Source organism: Adiantum capillus-veneris, chromosome 14 (genome assembly GCF_014529385.1).
Source record: "Adiantum capillus-veneris isolate H3 chromosome 14, ASM1452938v2, whole genome shotgun sequence".
NCBI lineage: Eukaryota > Viridiplantae > Streptophyta > Polypodiopsida > Polypodiales > Pteridaceae > Adiantum > Adiantum capillus-veneris.
In genome coordinates, this window is record NC_140944.1 from 143,866,636 (window position 1) to 143,880,762 (window position 14,127).

A 14,127-nucleotide genomic window follows, 5' to 3' on the forward strand; every position below is an offset into this window, starting at 1 on the left:
ACCAATGAAGAAGTGGGGAATCTCCCTCACCCCCACTGTTCCGGGCCGGAATAGGCGAGGCAGAGGCCGATCTTGTTCCGTGTTCCGGAACAGTGGGGGTTAGGGAGATTCCCATCCATCATGCCCAATCTTGCATTTGATTGGCTAGAATTTTGTGTGTGTGATATGACTGGCTGGAATTTCCTCTAGGTGAATTCCATTGGTGGAATCTTGTTGAGTGCACTGTTTTCGTTATGTTCACTGTTAGAATGCTAATGCAATGGACGGTTGAGATTGCTTGATGCGCTGGAATACACAGGCCCAAGGCATGACGGTTGGCGCATGTTGCAAGGCTAGTCACCGAAGGTGAAGCTGGGGTGGAAGCGCCTGTTGCAACCCATCCTGTCGCCCAGGCACTCTAATGGGATGCCTATTGGCTACACTGCCTATGCAGGTTGCATCTAGGTCCGCCCTGCGTGACTTGTGTGCACGGACGGACCTTTGTGCTTCAAAAAGGCGCACGCCCATTCATTTTCAGCTCACACATGGCCGGAAGCCATGTATGATAGGGGCCTACATACTCTCAAGGACACAATTTTTTTTCCTAAGAATGGCCCTCGGTCACCATGCACCACGTAGGATACGTCTACCACCCTCGTGTAACATGGGCCTCAGGAAGAAAGAATGTGTGTCTTGAGGAGAGAGATTTTGGTGGGCAGTAGTATGTCTACTCAGCTTTTAAAAAATTCGGGAACAATCAAATCTAAAAAGATTTTTGGGTTTATATGCATACATACATACATACGTATATGCATACATACATACATACGTATATGTGTATATATGTATGTGTGTGTGTATATAAATAAATATATATATATATATGTGTGTGTGTGTGTGTGTGTGTGTGTACATATATGTGTGTGTGTGTGTGTACATATATGTGTGTATGTGTGTGTGTGTATACAGGTGCATTTCTTTCTCTATCCCATGTTGTTGCCATGTCATTGGGCTCTCTCTCTCTCTCTCTCTCTCTCTCTCTCTCTCTCTCTCTCTCTCTCTCTCTCTCTCTCTCTCTCTCTCTCTCTCTCTCTCTCTCTCTCTCTCTCTCTCTCTCTCTCCTTTAAGCACTATTAACCAAGCTTGAACTCGGTTCCCATAACTGGGCAACAACAGTCTAGAACAGCATTGGTTCCCATAGTCGGAACTGCTCACACAACAGAGTCAAGAAATTCCAAGGATCTAATGGCCTCCTTCAGCACACCAACGACCAGCACACGCAAGAGTTTCCTTGCGGTGGTAGCTGCGCCTAAGAAGGATCCCGCCACTCGTCAAGAAGCAAGGATTACTGCTCTTGAAGCTCAGATTCAGGAACTTATTGAAGAGAATGCGCAACTCAAACAACGCTTGCTTAAGTTAGAGGAGACGAAGATAGAGAGCCAAGATCTAATTGCAAAAGCTCAAGGTGTTGAAGCGTCCCTTACCGAAACCGTCAAAGCAATGAAAGAAGCTCATGAAGCGACACACGAGAAGATCGACACCAAGATACAAGCAGTTTTACAAGAATGCAAACTACAAGAATCCCTTGGTCTTAAGGTCAGGATTGGAGGACTTCACGCACCTTGGTGCACAAGCGAGGACACTCTCGAAGAGGCAATCGCCAAACTCAATAACATTCTTCAACCTGTCAACATCGAGCCTGAAACCATCTCCTGGATCAATGACACACACAAGCATGTACCACCCGAACATTGTATTCTCACCTTCAAGGACAAAGAAGAACGAAAAAAGCTACTACGCCAATCCCGTCTCCTCAAGGGAACAACGTTTTGGATCACCGAAGAATTAACCACAAACCAACTCAAAACCAAACCAAATGAGCTCAAGAAGGTACATGAAGACCGCAAACAAGGTAAATGGGCAGTTTATCGAGGTGGTAAAGCCATCATCCAAGAATTCCGAAACCCTAAATTAGTTCACTCCACAGCTGACCCTGCCTAGTTTTTTGTTTTCCCCATTTCCATTTCTTTTTACCCTCCCAATGGACCCTCAGTCCTTAACTGATATGTATCGTCATCATCATCTTTCTGCTTAGTCGGAACCATTTGTAATGCTTGTTTTTGTTCCCATGGGTCATATCTGACCTCAGTGGACGATAATACAATCTATCTATCTATCTCTCTCTCTCTCTCTCTCTCTCTCTCTCTCTCTCTCTCTCTCTCTCTCTCTCTCTCTCTCTCTCTCTCTCTCTCTCTCTCTCTCTCTCTATGCACGATTTGATTGTGCTCCCCTCTGTGCCTTTGGTAGGCTTGTGGGTAGGACATCTTCTCTTGTTGTGCCTCTCACGAGCCTGTCAGTCCTGCCCTACCCAACAGTCCTTGAAGCAGTCGAACATGCAGGGTGAGAAGGGGGGGCGGGGGGTCTCAGCCCGCGCTTGTGAGTGCAAGAAAGGGAGGGAGCAAGGCACAATGGGGGAAACACCACACCGTTTGGAGGAGTGTGTGTGGGCTTCTTTATTTTGTATATGTTGTACAAGGGCTAGTAAAAGAAGTTAATGAGGTTAGGGTCACTCTAGTCGGGCAACGGACGCCTTTACCCAACTATCTCCCACTTAAGGGCCAATGTGGTCGTAAATGGCAATGACTAAAGCTTGTATGTACAACCGTGAAGCACGGTACCTCCCTTATACAAATTTGTTTAACTTGATGCAATGTGTAAATCGCTCCGTACCTAGGCTCTTTTCATAAGAGCAAGTGTTGGGTTGTCATCAGTATCGACCTTGACAAGCTCCAAGCACTTATCCATAGTGCATCCCTAATGAGATGATACCTCACCTCAATGTGCACGGACGGACATTTGTGCTTCAAATATGCGTCCGCCTATTCATTTCAACTCACACATGGTCGACAGCTATGTGTAACAGGGCCTACAAATTTTCTCCCTGAGAATGGCCCCCCATCACTCTGCACCATGTAGGATACATCTGCCACCCTCATGTGACATGGGCCTTAGGAAGAAAGAATGTGTGTCTTGAGGGGAGAGATTTTTGTGGGCTACTAGTAGTATGTTTGCTCTATTGGAATTAGGGTTGCAGGAAACACACACAGCTTGGAGACCGTAGCTAGGCTCTTTTAATAAGAGCAAGTGTTGGGTTGTCATCAGTATCGACCTTGACAAGCTCCAAGCACTTATCCATAGTGCATCCCTAATGAGATGATACCTCACCTCAATGTGCACGTACAGACATTTGTGCTTCAAATATGCGCCTGCCTATTCATTTCAGCTCACACATGGTCGACGGCTACGAATTTTCTCCCTGAGAATGGTCCCCAATCACTCTGCACCACGTAGGATACATTTGCACCCTCGTGTGACATGGACCTTAGGAAGAAAGAATGTGTGTCTTGAGGGGAGAGATTTTGGTGGGCTATTAGTAGTATGTTTGCTCTGTTGGAATTAGGGTTGCAGGAAAACACACACAGCTTGGAGACGACAAAGGAAGCTCAAGGCACACAACAGAGAGTGTATTACAAGTGTTGTGCAATGGAAAGATATGATAGCCCTACAGTGATGGACGTGTATACAATGCACGAGGGGAGAAACCTCCTAGTGAGGGAAAAAATGCCCGGGCGGTCCTAAGTGTCTTCGCACACATCACTACCACATGTATGTGGTAACATGCTGAATATTTGAAAAAATCATTAATGGTCGAATCTAAACGAAAGCTTGGGTTTATATACACATAGACACACACACACGTATATATATACATATGGGTCTGTGTATGTATGCTTTGGTTTATATACATATAGATGCATACATACATACATACACATATACACACACACACATATATATATATATATAGTTTATTTTATTTTTTATCAGATGCATCTCTCTCTCTACGCAATTTAGTCGTGATGGATTGTGGGTAGGACGTCTTCTCTTGTTGTGGCTCTTGGGAGCCTATCATCCCAACCCTACCCAACAATCCTTGAAGCGGTGGGGGGCTCAACCCGTGCTCGTGCATGCATGGAAGGGGGGAGAGCAAGGCACAAAGAGAGAGACACCATCTGTTAGGAGGAGTGTGTGTGGGCTTCTTTATTTCATATATATTGTACAAGGGTTAGTAAAATAAGTTAATGGAGTTAGGGTCAGTCTAGTCGAGCGGCGGCCACACAGGCCTTTACCCAACAATCTCCCACTTAACGGCCAATGTGGTCGTAAGTGGCGATAACTAAAGCTAGTGTGTAAAATCGTGAAGCACAACTTCACCCTTGTACAAATTTGTTTACCCTACACCCATTAACTTGATGCAATGTGAAAATCGTTCCGTAGCTAGCTATTTGTAAGGGCATGTGCTGGGTTGTCATTAGTATGGACCTTGACAACCTCCAAGCACTTATCGGACAATGCATCCCAAATGAGATGATACCTTGTTTTGACTTGGAGTGAAACACGGGGTTCCTTGCCAAAGCAATGGTCCTTTGTCTATAACAATGCAAAACTGGATCCTGCTGAATGTCTAAATCTCCTACTAAACGTGCCAACCATATAGCTTCCGTGCTGGCATCTAACACTACAACGTACTCAGTCTTTGTAATGGAAGAAGACGTACAACCTTGGAGAGATTATCTCCAAGAAATGGCTCCTCCTACAAATATGAAAATGTAGCCAAACATAGATCTCCTACTGTCTCTGCAACTTGCATAATCTGCATCCGTGTAACCAACAATAGATGCTCGTTTTACCCTTTCAAGTATCTGAGGATGTGTTTCATTGTTATTCAATGTTGCTTGCTAGGATTAGCCATATACTAACTAACCATTCCCACTATAAATGCAATGCCTGGCCTTGTAGCTACAATAGCAAACATAAGATTGCCTACAGCTGAAGAATATGACACACTTGCCATTTTTGTGCTCTCAACATCTGACTTGGGAGAATTTTCGTTCCTAAATTTCAAATATGAGGTGCTCACTGCTTCCCCCCTTGCATACTGAAACATTGCAAGACCTTGTGGATATAGGATTCTTGAGACAACTCAAGAATTTCCTTTTTCTTGTCTCTCTTGATACATGTGCCAAGAAAATCACAAGAGCTAGAGTGATACTTATTGGCCACGAGGTAAGTGAGAAAGGGATAGCCCCAAATCTTGCAAAAGTCAAGTGCTTGCTTATGATGGATAGTCCTAAAAGTACCAAAGATTTGATGAGTTTTGTGTAAAAGCTAAGGTACTTATGAAAGGTCTTTTTGTATGCTTGCTTATGATGGATAGTCCTAAAAGTACCAAAGATTTGATGAGCTTTGAGTAAAAGCTAAGGTTCTTGTCAAGGTCTTTTTGTATGCTTGTTGAGTATGTACGCCCTTTGTAGAAAGCAACACAAAAAGACCCTTTTCTTTGGACTGAACATGAGCAGATAGCTTTTGAGGATGCTAACGAAAAGTTATCTACATTGCCTTTGATGATGCCTCCTTGGTGGGATGAAATGTTTTTCCATTGGTGAAGTATTGATGCAAAAAGGAAAAAAGCAGTCTTATATGAGGCCGGTTTACTACATAAGAAAAGCAAAGAATGATACGCAAAAGTCTTGGCATGAAATTAAACAATTGCTTTGGCTTGGTATATGCAACAAAAAGGTTGAAATATTATCTTATTTGTAATTCTTTTGTGGTATTAACATCATGTAGCTTATTGCCTCATCCATCGAGGTATCCTAGAGATAGTTCTAAATTGCAACAATGGATACTTAGTTTGCAGCAATTCAAGATGAGCTTTACAAAAGAGGATAGTGTGAGATCAAATATGGAATACGTGCAGATACATGCAAAGAATGAATTGAAGAAAGATTTGGAAAAGAAGATAGTACCAAGTCCAACTATGCATACAAAGCTTCAAGATGTAGAAGGTACCTTATACTTTGATGGAACTTTCAAAAGGAACATTAACAAGGGCACTATTGGTTATGTATTTGTGGACAAAAATGGAACTGGACGCTGGTTTAGAAGCAAGAAGTGGATGTAAAGAGCAATGATGAGGTTGAGTATGCAAGCCTTTATTTGGGCTTGGAAGAATGCGTCAAAAGGCATGTAAGGAGGCTTATAATCAAAGGTGATGCTTTGTTGATTGTGCGGCAAGATCAAGGTACATGGAAGGTGAATCAAGAAGACATGAAGGGCTGAGGTTTTCAAAGTGAGGAAGTTGTTAAAGTCTTTTTATTCTTTTCAAATATAGTTGTGAGTGCGCAAATGCGGTGCGTGTGCGGAGAGAGAGAGAGAGAGAGTACACAGGATGTGGGTGGAGCTCCCAAATCTCACTGTATGAGCACAATGTGAGAATGAGCGAGAGCTCCTTATTCTTTGTATGTATAAAGAATAAAGAATAAGGAGATAAGTGTGGGCGGCCGAACACTGGCCGCCGATAGACTGGCAAAGGCATATCTGCTGAGAATAACTACAAAATCAAAAAATTAGCACCATTGCAATCACATATAGCTATATGAAGGACACTATCGCCTTCAAACATATCGGACGCATCATAGGACAATGCATCGATCTCTAGCTCAATTGATGTCACCTCAACTGATGACTGACAAAGTTGTGCATCCCCAGAGATACCATTGTCTGCGTGAACGTCACCACAAGACAAATGCACAACCTGGTCTCCATTCAGCTCATCTGTAAAAGAGACACGTCTCGTCTCTTGCTCCAAACATGCCTACAAATACACAGAGACTACACCGCCTCATGCGTCAGAAATATGCAAAGGGTATACCAGAATACTCCTAGCACCTTTGGCTATCACCAATGATCCCCTATGCATCTCAAAAGTGACATGCCCGTCACATGCATACTCTCTAGCATTTGTCCTCATAGTAGCATTATGCATCTGCCTCTTCCGTTGCCTCATACCCAGAAGCAACAACGTCTAATGTGCCTTGTGTGACCACAACGCCAACAACGGAAGTATCGGCAAGAACGAGATCGCCGTCTCTCAAAAGTCACCATAGTGGACTCACTATCACACATATCTGCAACCATAAGTGAATGGCCCAAGAATCAAAGTATGGCAAGAAAACCTGTGAAACTTGTGACTAGCAAAGTCTGTAGCCACACAAGCATACGTAATCCTTGTAGAGTGCGCAGGTGATGGAGAAGGTAGGAAAGAAGACTATGCACACACACCAACACACATCGAGACACACACACACAATCGTTACCTTGCAGCAGCCATTCAACATGCTACTCTTCTCTACTTCTCTTTGAACTATTATCCAAAGTATATATACAACATAGTATAGTCAGTGTCCGGCCGCCCATAGCACAATGGACATATTCTTTAACACTCCCCCTCAAGCTCAGAGTGAGCTTGCATATGATGGATTCCCAATGCTTCACGAAAGTAGCAAAACTTCTCCTCTCCAAGAGTTTTTGTGAATATATCCGCAACTTGATCATTTGTCTTCACATACACCAAATCAATCTCATTTGCCAAAACTTTTTATCTAATGAAGTGATAATGTACCTCAATGTGTTTAGTGCGAGCATGGTAGACTGGATTCTTTGCCAACATGATGCTGCTAATATTGTCACAATATATAATGACGTTGTCAAGATAGTCAAAACCAAAGTCTACCATAAGTACTCTCAACCATGACTCTTCACATGCTGCCAAAGCTGCTCCACGATATTCAGCTTCTGTACTTGATAATGCTACAGTTGATTGCTTCTTGCTACTCCAACTTATCATACCATTTCCAATGGAAAATGCATAACCACTTGTAGATCTTCTATCCATAAAATTGGTATTTAGATAGTGGTGCCACAAATCATATGACATATCATGGTGAATGGTTTGACAGAAAAGAGAAATTAGAAGAGGATGAGTTTGTCGCTACAGGTGATGATACTATGCATCGGATTACGCATGTTGGTTCAGTTCCATTGCTAGAAAAAGACGGGACATACAACACATTGGGAGATGTTCTATATGTGCCTTCAATCACAAAGAATTTAGCATCAATTGGACAGATGACAGATCAAGGGTTGCAAGTCCGTTTTAATCGTTATGGCTGCTTCAAAGAGGAGTTTCACAAAGGTAGACCATGCAAGATATTGGCACGTGGAAGAAAGAAAGGTCGCTTGTTCTCATTGGAAGCTGGAGATCCATGTTTACACAGTGGTATGTATGCAAACAAATCAGTCACTCAAGATGATTGGGCAGAGTTATGGCATAAGAGGATTGGTCATGTCAATTTTAGAAGACTAAAGCATATGCAATCAAATCAAATTGTACGTGGATTACCAAAGTTTGGCAGATTGAATTTTGATCATGTTTGTGAAGCTTGTCAATTTGGAAAGCAATCTTGTTTACCATTTCCAAAGAGGGGGAGAATTAGCCAGAGTCCTTTGGAAATTGTTCATTTAGATATTTGGGGACCTTGTGATCATGCTACACCAAACGGTTGTCGATATTTTATCACATTCACGGATGATTACAGCAGAATGACATGGGTTTACTTTCTAAAGGCAAAGTCAGAGGCATTTGAGGTATTCTTGGAGTTCAAAGTTATGGTTGAAAAAGAGAATGGTTGTCAAATTAAATGCCTACGTACAGATGGAGAGGGAGAGTATATGTCACACAGTTTTGATGATGACTTACGTGAACAAGGCATAAGAAGACAGATTACTTGCAGATACACACCACAACAAAATGGAGTTGCTGAGAGAAAGAATAGAGTCATAGCAGAGATTGCAAGAGCCATGATGAATGAGATGAATATGCCATTAACATATTGGGCTGAAGCATTTCATACAGCAGTACACATTATGAATCGAACACAACAGCTGCCGTTCATGAAATTTCACCTTATGAGAGACTTTATGGGATCAAGCCAACAGTTTCCTACATGAAAGTTTTTGGATGTGTTTGCTATGTTCATGTGCCAAATGAAGTAAGAAAGAAGATGGAGCCAAAGGCAGTGAAGTGTATATTCTTGGGCTATCCAGTTGAAAAGAAAGGTTACAAGTGCTATGATCCTACAACAAGACAAGTTTATGTCAGTAGAGATGTCAGATTTTGTGAGCATGAACCATGGTATAAACCAAAGCTAGTGATGATAGAAGATGAGTATGAAGAGCAAGAGAATGTGCGTCATGTTGTTGATAAGCCGGGACCATCAACAAGAACTATTTCAGGACCACATATGGAAGAGGAGAGTACAGGAAGTGTCAACCCGTGGAGTGGTCGTTTGCGAGATAAGAAGCAAGACGAGAAAGGCAAGAAGAAAGTGGTTGAATAGAGTTCTGGAGATGAAAGTCTCAATGAAGAGCATGGTTTACCACATTTGAGGACACCTGGCAGTAAGCATATTGAAAAATATGTACCCCTATATGCAAGAGTTGAAGAGAAGAGTGCACCACAGTTGAGAAGATCAGAGAGGGTGCATTATCCAATTGACAGATTGACATACAACGGTTACATGCGTACACATTATGCATACATTGTTTCACGTGTGCAACATAAAGAGCCTACATGTTGTCAAGAGGCAATTGGAAAATCAGAATGGGAGTTAGCTATGGATGATGAGATGGATCCTCTTGTGAAGAATGACACTTGGGATTTGGTTCGCTTGCCAAGTGGAAAGAAAGCAATTGGTTCAAAATGGGTATACAAAGTCAAGTGCAAGTCAGATGGTAGTGTGGAAAGATACAAAGCGAGGCTTGTTGCTAAAGGTTATGCACAAAAAAAAGGTCTTGATTATGATGAGACATTTAGTCCAGTTGCAAAGATGACAACAGTCAGATTGGTGATAGCAATGGCAAGTATGTTCGGTTGGAAGTTACGGCAAATGGATGTCGATAATGCATTCTTGAATGGTGACTTGGAAGAAGAAGTTTATATGATACAGCCAGAGGGTTATCAACATCCAGAGTTTCCATATTATGTGTGTAAGTTGAAAAAAGCATTGTATGGTTTGAAGCAAGCATCTAGAGCTTGGTGTGAAGAGATAACCAGATTCTTGAAGAAGATTGGATTTAAACAGTCTACTGCTGAGTACTCATTGTTTTTGAAGCATGTTGATGGACAGATCGTCGTCGTTGTTATCTATGTTGATGACTTGATTCTCACTGGAAGTCACGATGAGCAAATTCTGCATGTCAAGAAGAGTTTGTTGAGAGAATTCAACATGAAGGACCTTGGTGAGTTGAGATACTTCTTGGGAATTGAAATTGTCAACACTTTATCAGGAATTTGGATGATACAAAGACAATACGCGTTGGATATGCTTGAGAAGTATGGAATGACAGCGTGCAAACCGGTCGATACACCTCTTGATCAAAATGTGAAGTTATTTGATGATGGACATTACATTGAGGATGTCACTATGTACCGCAAGATGGTTGGAAGCCTTATTTACTTGACAATAACAAGGCCAGATTTGAGTTATGCAGTGGGTGTTGTGAGTCAATTCATGCAAAAGTCATCTTGATGCAGTGAGACGGATTATGAGATATGTGAAAGCCACTGTCAGTTATGGAATGTTTTATGAAAAGAATGGGAAGCCTTGTCTTTATGGTTACACATATGCAGATTGGGCAGGAATCATCTGTATGATGTGGCTCCACCATGCTTCCAACAACATGCTCCATAGGAAATAAATGTCCACTTGATCTATTGTCATCTATATTTTGATCATGAGGATTGTATCCAACAAAGTTTCCTCCATGTCTGCCATAACCTTGGCCTCTTCCACCACGATCACGATTTTGATTTAGCCTTGTGTAACATTCTCTTTCAAAGTGACTATAAATGCCACATCTGTTACAATATCCATCTCTTTGAGGATGTACAAATCGTCCACCTCTTCATCCACGAGGTCGGGCTCTCCCCCTACCTGTTTGGCTGTAATCATTGTAACTTTGACTTTGTTGGTTTTGCCATTGACTTCTTCCAGCATTGTTTCCATGACCATAGTTTCCTCTTCCATCTCTATTGTTTCCACGACCTCTAGTGTAAAATACATAATCTCTGGAATTGTTATTTGATGTAGAAGGACCTGACTTGCCTAACTTCACCTCTTCTTGCAAACAAGGTTTACTAACTCTTCAAAATCAGGCATGTGTCCTCAAACAGATATAGATGTATCCAATGACTTGTATTCCGGTCCCAAACCATTCAATGTCACTGAAACTAAGTCATCATCTGGAACTTCAACATTAATGCTCGCAAGATCTTCCTGTATTTGCTTTATCTCTATCACATAATCTGATATGGATCTATTTCCTCTCCATACACAATGTAACCTTTGCTTCAAGTGAACTTTTCGTGGTTCTGTATTGGAGCTGTTCATTCTTGATAGTATCTCCCATGCTTCCTTTGGAGATTGAGCCTTCTTCACATGTGGTATAAAGAAGTCACTAATGCATAGTGAAATCCAACGCATCACTTTCCTTGAATTCTCGATCCACTTCTTGTAAGCTTCTATTCTTGCTTGCCATGTTTTATGTGGTTCAACATTCTCTCTGTTTGGTTCCAAACCAACCTCGGGACACTCTTGTTCACCTGTAATGTAATCCCATAAACCTTTGCCCATGATAAAGTTATCCATCCTGTAAGACCATATGCTGTAGTTCTCTATGGTCAGCTTCTCTCCAACAATGTGTGTGACTTGAGTTGAACTTTCTACCATCTTCACTCTCTTAATTTCTTCCAAAGGATTTTGACAAAATTTCGGCAGAGTTTCGTTTGTATTTGGACAATATCTTAAGTGACAATCTCAACCAAAGTGCTCATAAACATTGACAGAAAATCTCTCACTGCCAAGGGAAAATCCACTGACTCACTTTGCCACAGACTGACTCAATGCTATGCATAAATACTCTAAAACAATGTCCACATGGACCTGTATGCAAATGCAATCCATACGTTGTCATGTACCACATATCCATACATCCACCTTCTTCCCATAGTCGTAAACGATATATGAGGTCTTTCGCGGAGCCAGTCGGGGGTTCGCTCCAGTACCTAATCCACCTTGCCAAGGTACCAAAGCTCCCAAGGCAAGGCTTCAAAAAACCTCACTCGACCCTCACAAAGGCTGCAGTTTTCCAAAATACATTAACCGCATATCCATACATAACCACAAAGTACTCAATCCGACAATATAACCGCCTCAACTTCTTCCCACAACCTTTCATACATAGGCGACTGTCCATAACGGACCCACAACAACCAAACATAATCTTTGATAACACAATATCATGATGCAAAAGCTCTATGTCGCTCTCCAAAACCTGTGTAAATGCTGAATTCTTCACCTGTAACTTGTAAATCTACTGCCGAGTGCAAAACTAGAAATCTCTTATGCTTGTGTGAGCTAGCTGTTTGCTGTAGAAAATTGTAGATTTTGGAAAATCTGAGTATGCCAATGCGTCCGGAATGCCCAAAAACATAAAGATAGACTCCTGGATCACTGTATTCCGAGTTCGGGTGAGGAAGTTAGGACCAAAAAACCTCTCTTTTATGTTGTTTTCCAGAGCTGCGGAAATCTATGTATTGACTGTAGCTCCTTAAACTGAGCTCTGATACCACTTTGTAGAGTGCGCAGGTGATGGAGAAGGTAGGACAGAAGACTATGCACACACACCAACACACATCGAGACACACACACACACAATCGTTACCCTGCAGAGCAGCCATTCAACATGCTGCTCTTCTCTACTTCTCTTTGAACTATTATCCAAAGTATATTTACAACATAGTATAGTCAGTGTCCGGCCGCCCATAGCACAATGGATATATTCTTTAACATCATATTCTTTAACAATCCTCACTCCTACGAGAGTGGGTACAAGAACACCAAACTATGTCCAAACTGACAAAACCTGTCAATGTGAGAGCCAAGCTCAATCACAAACTATGGCGAGTAAAATCCACCCACTATCCCACAAAAGCATACACAAAGCAAAAGCTCAAGACACTTGATGTGTCGAAACTGGTATGCAAGCCAAAATACTGCAAAAGATGTCCTCAATTGCAAATGGCAACACTTGCGGGGTACTAGACTCAACCTGAGCTGGGAGACAAAGCTGGAAGCTCCAAATGGCCAAGCACTCACAGCTCAAGACAAAAAATGCAGAGTGAAACACGCTTGCGATGTACCACCCAAAAGGGAAAACACTGCACACAAATCGTAAGTGCTACAAGCAATCGCAATCTCAATCACACCAACGATGTGCATAAAACTACCGAGAAAATTTCACCAGAGTTTCGTCAGCAAAACGGCTACAAAACCAGTAACCAAAGTGACTGCACGCTCAAAACCATGAGTAACCAAAGTGCATCAAACCACACTCCAAATGCATGCACCAATCTCCACACTTTGCAAACACGTGCAAATCTATTACACAAATACCTGCTCTACCTGTGACTGCCAAAAAAACATGCTCGAGGCATACATTGCCGAGCTCAAGCTGCAATCACATGAGTCTCCATGAGTATCAAATTACATAAGGCATACATCGTGTCCTCAAATTTTCGAACACCCTGCAGCCGGTCAGCCCATATCTTCCAAACCTTTCAGAATTTGCAGAAACTTCCTTTTGCAAAATTGTAGAACACGCAAAATCGGTCGAGAGTGGAGGGAATGGATCTGAAATGTATTGCTTTTTCAGGTCAAAACATATTTGTAATACAAATATGCAACTGTGTACCCTAGACGTGCAGGCTGTCTGAGTGATGTATCTCAAAATTGGTAAAGATTTTGAGAAAACTTTCTTCTGCAAAGTTGAAGAGGACAAAAAACCAATCAAGAATCGAGGGAATTGGCTTGAATGAAGAAATTTTGATAGGCCAAAATAGATATGCAAAAACGTGCTGTAGCTTTTGCTATTTCTCTGCCTGCTTCCCCATTGAGCTCCAATGGTGCTCCCAATCCCTGAGCTCTGATACCAATTGTGAGTGCGCAAATCGGTGTGCGGAGAGAGAGAGAGAGAGAGAGAGAGAGTACACAAGATGTGGATGGAGCTCCCAAATCTCACTGTATGAGCACAATGTGAGAATGAGTGAGAGCTCTTTATTCTTTGTATGTATAAGAATAAGGAGATAAATGTGAGCGGACAGACACTAGCAGACATACACGGGCA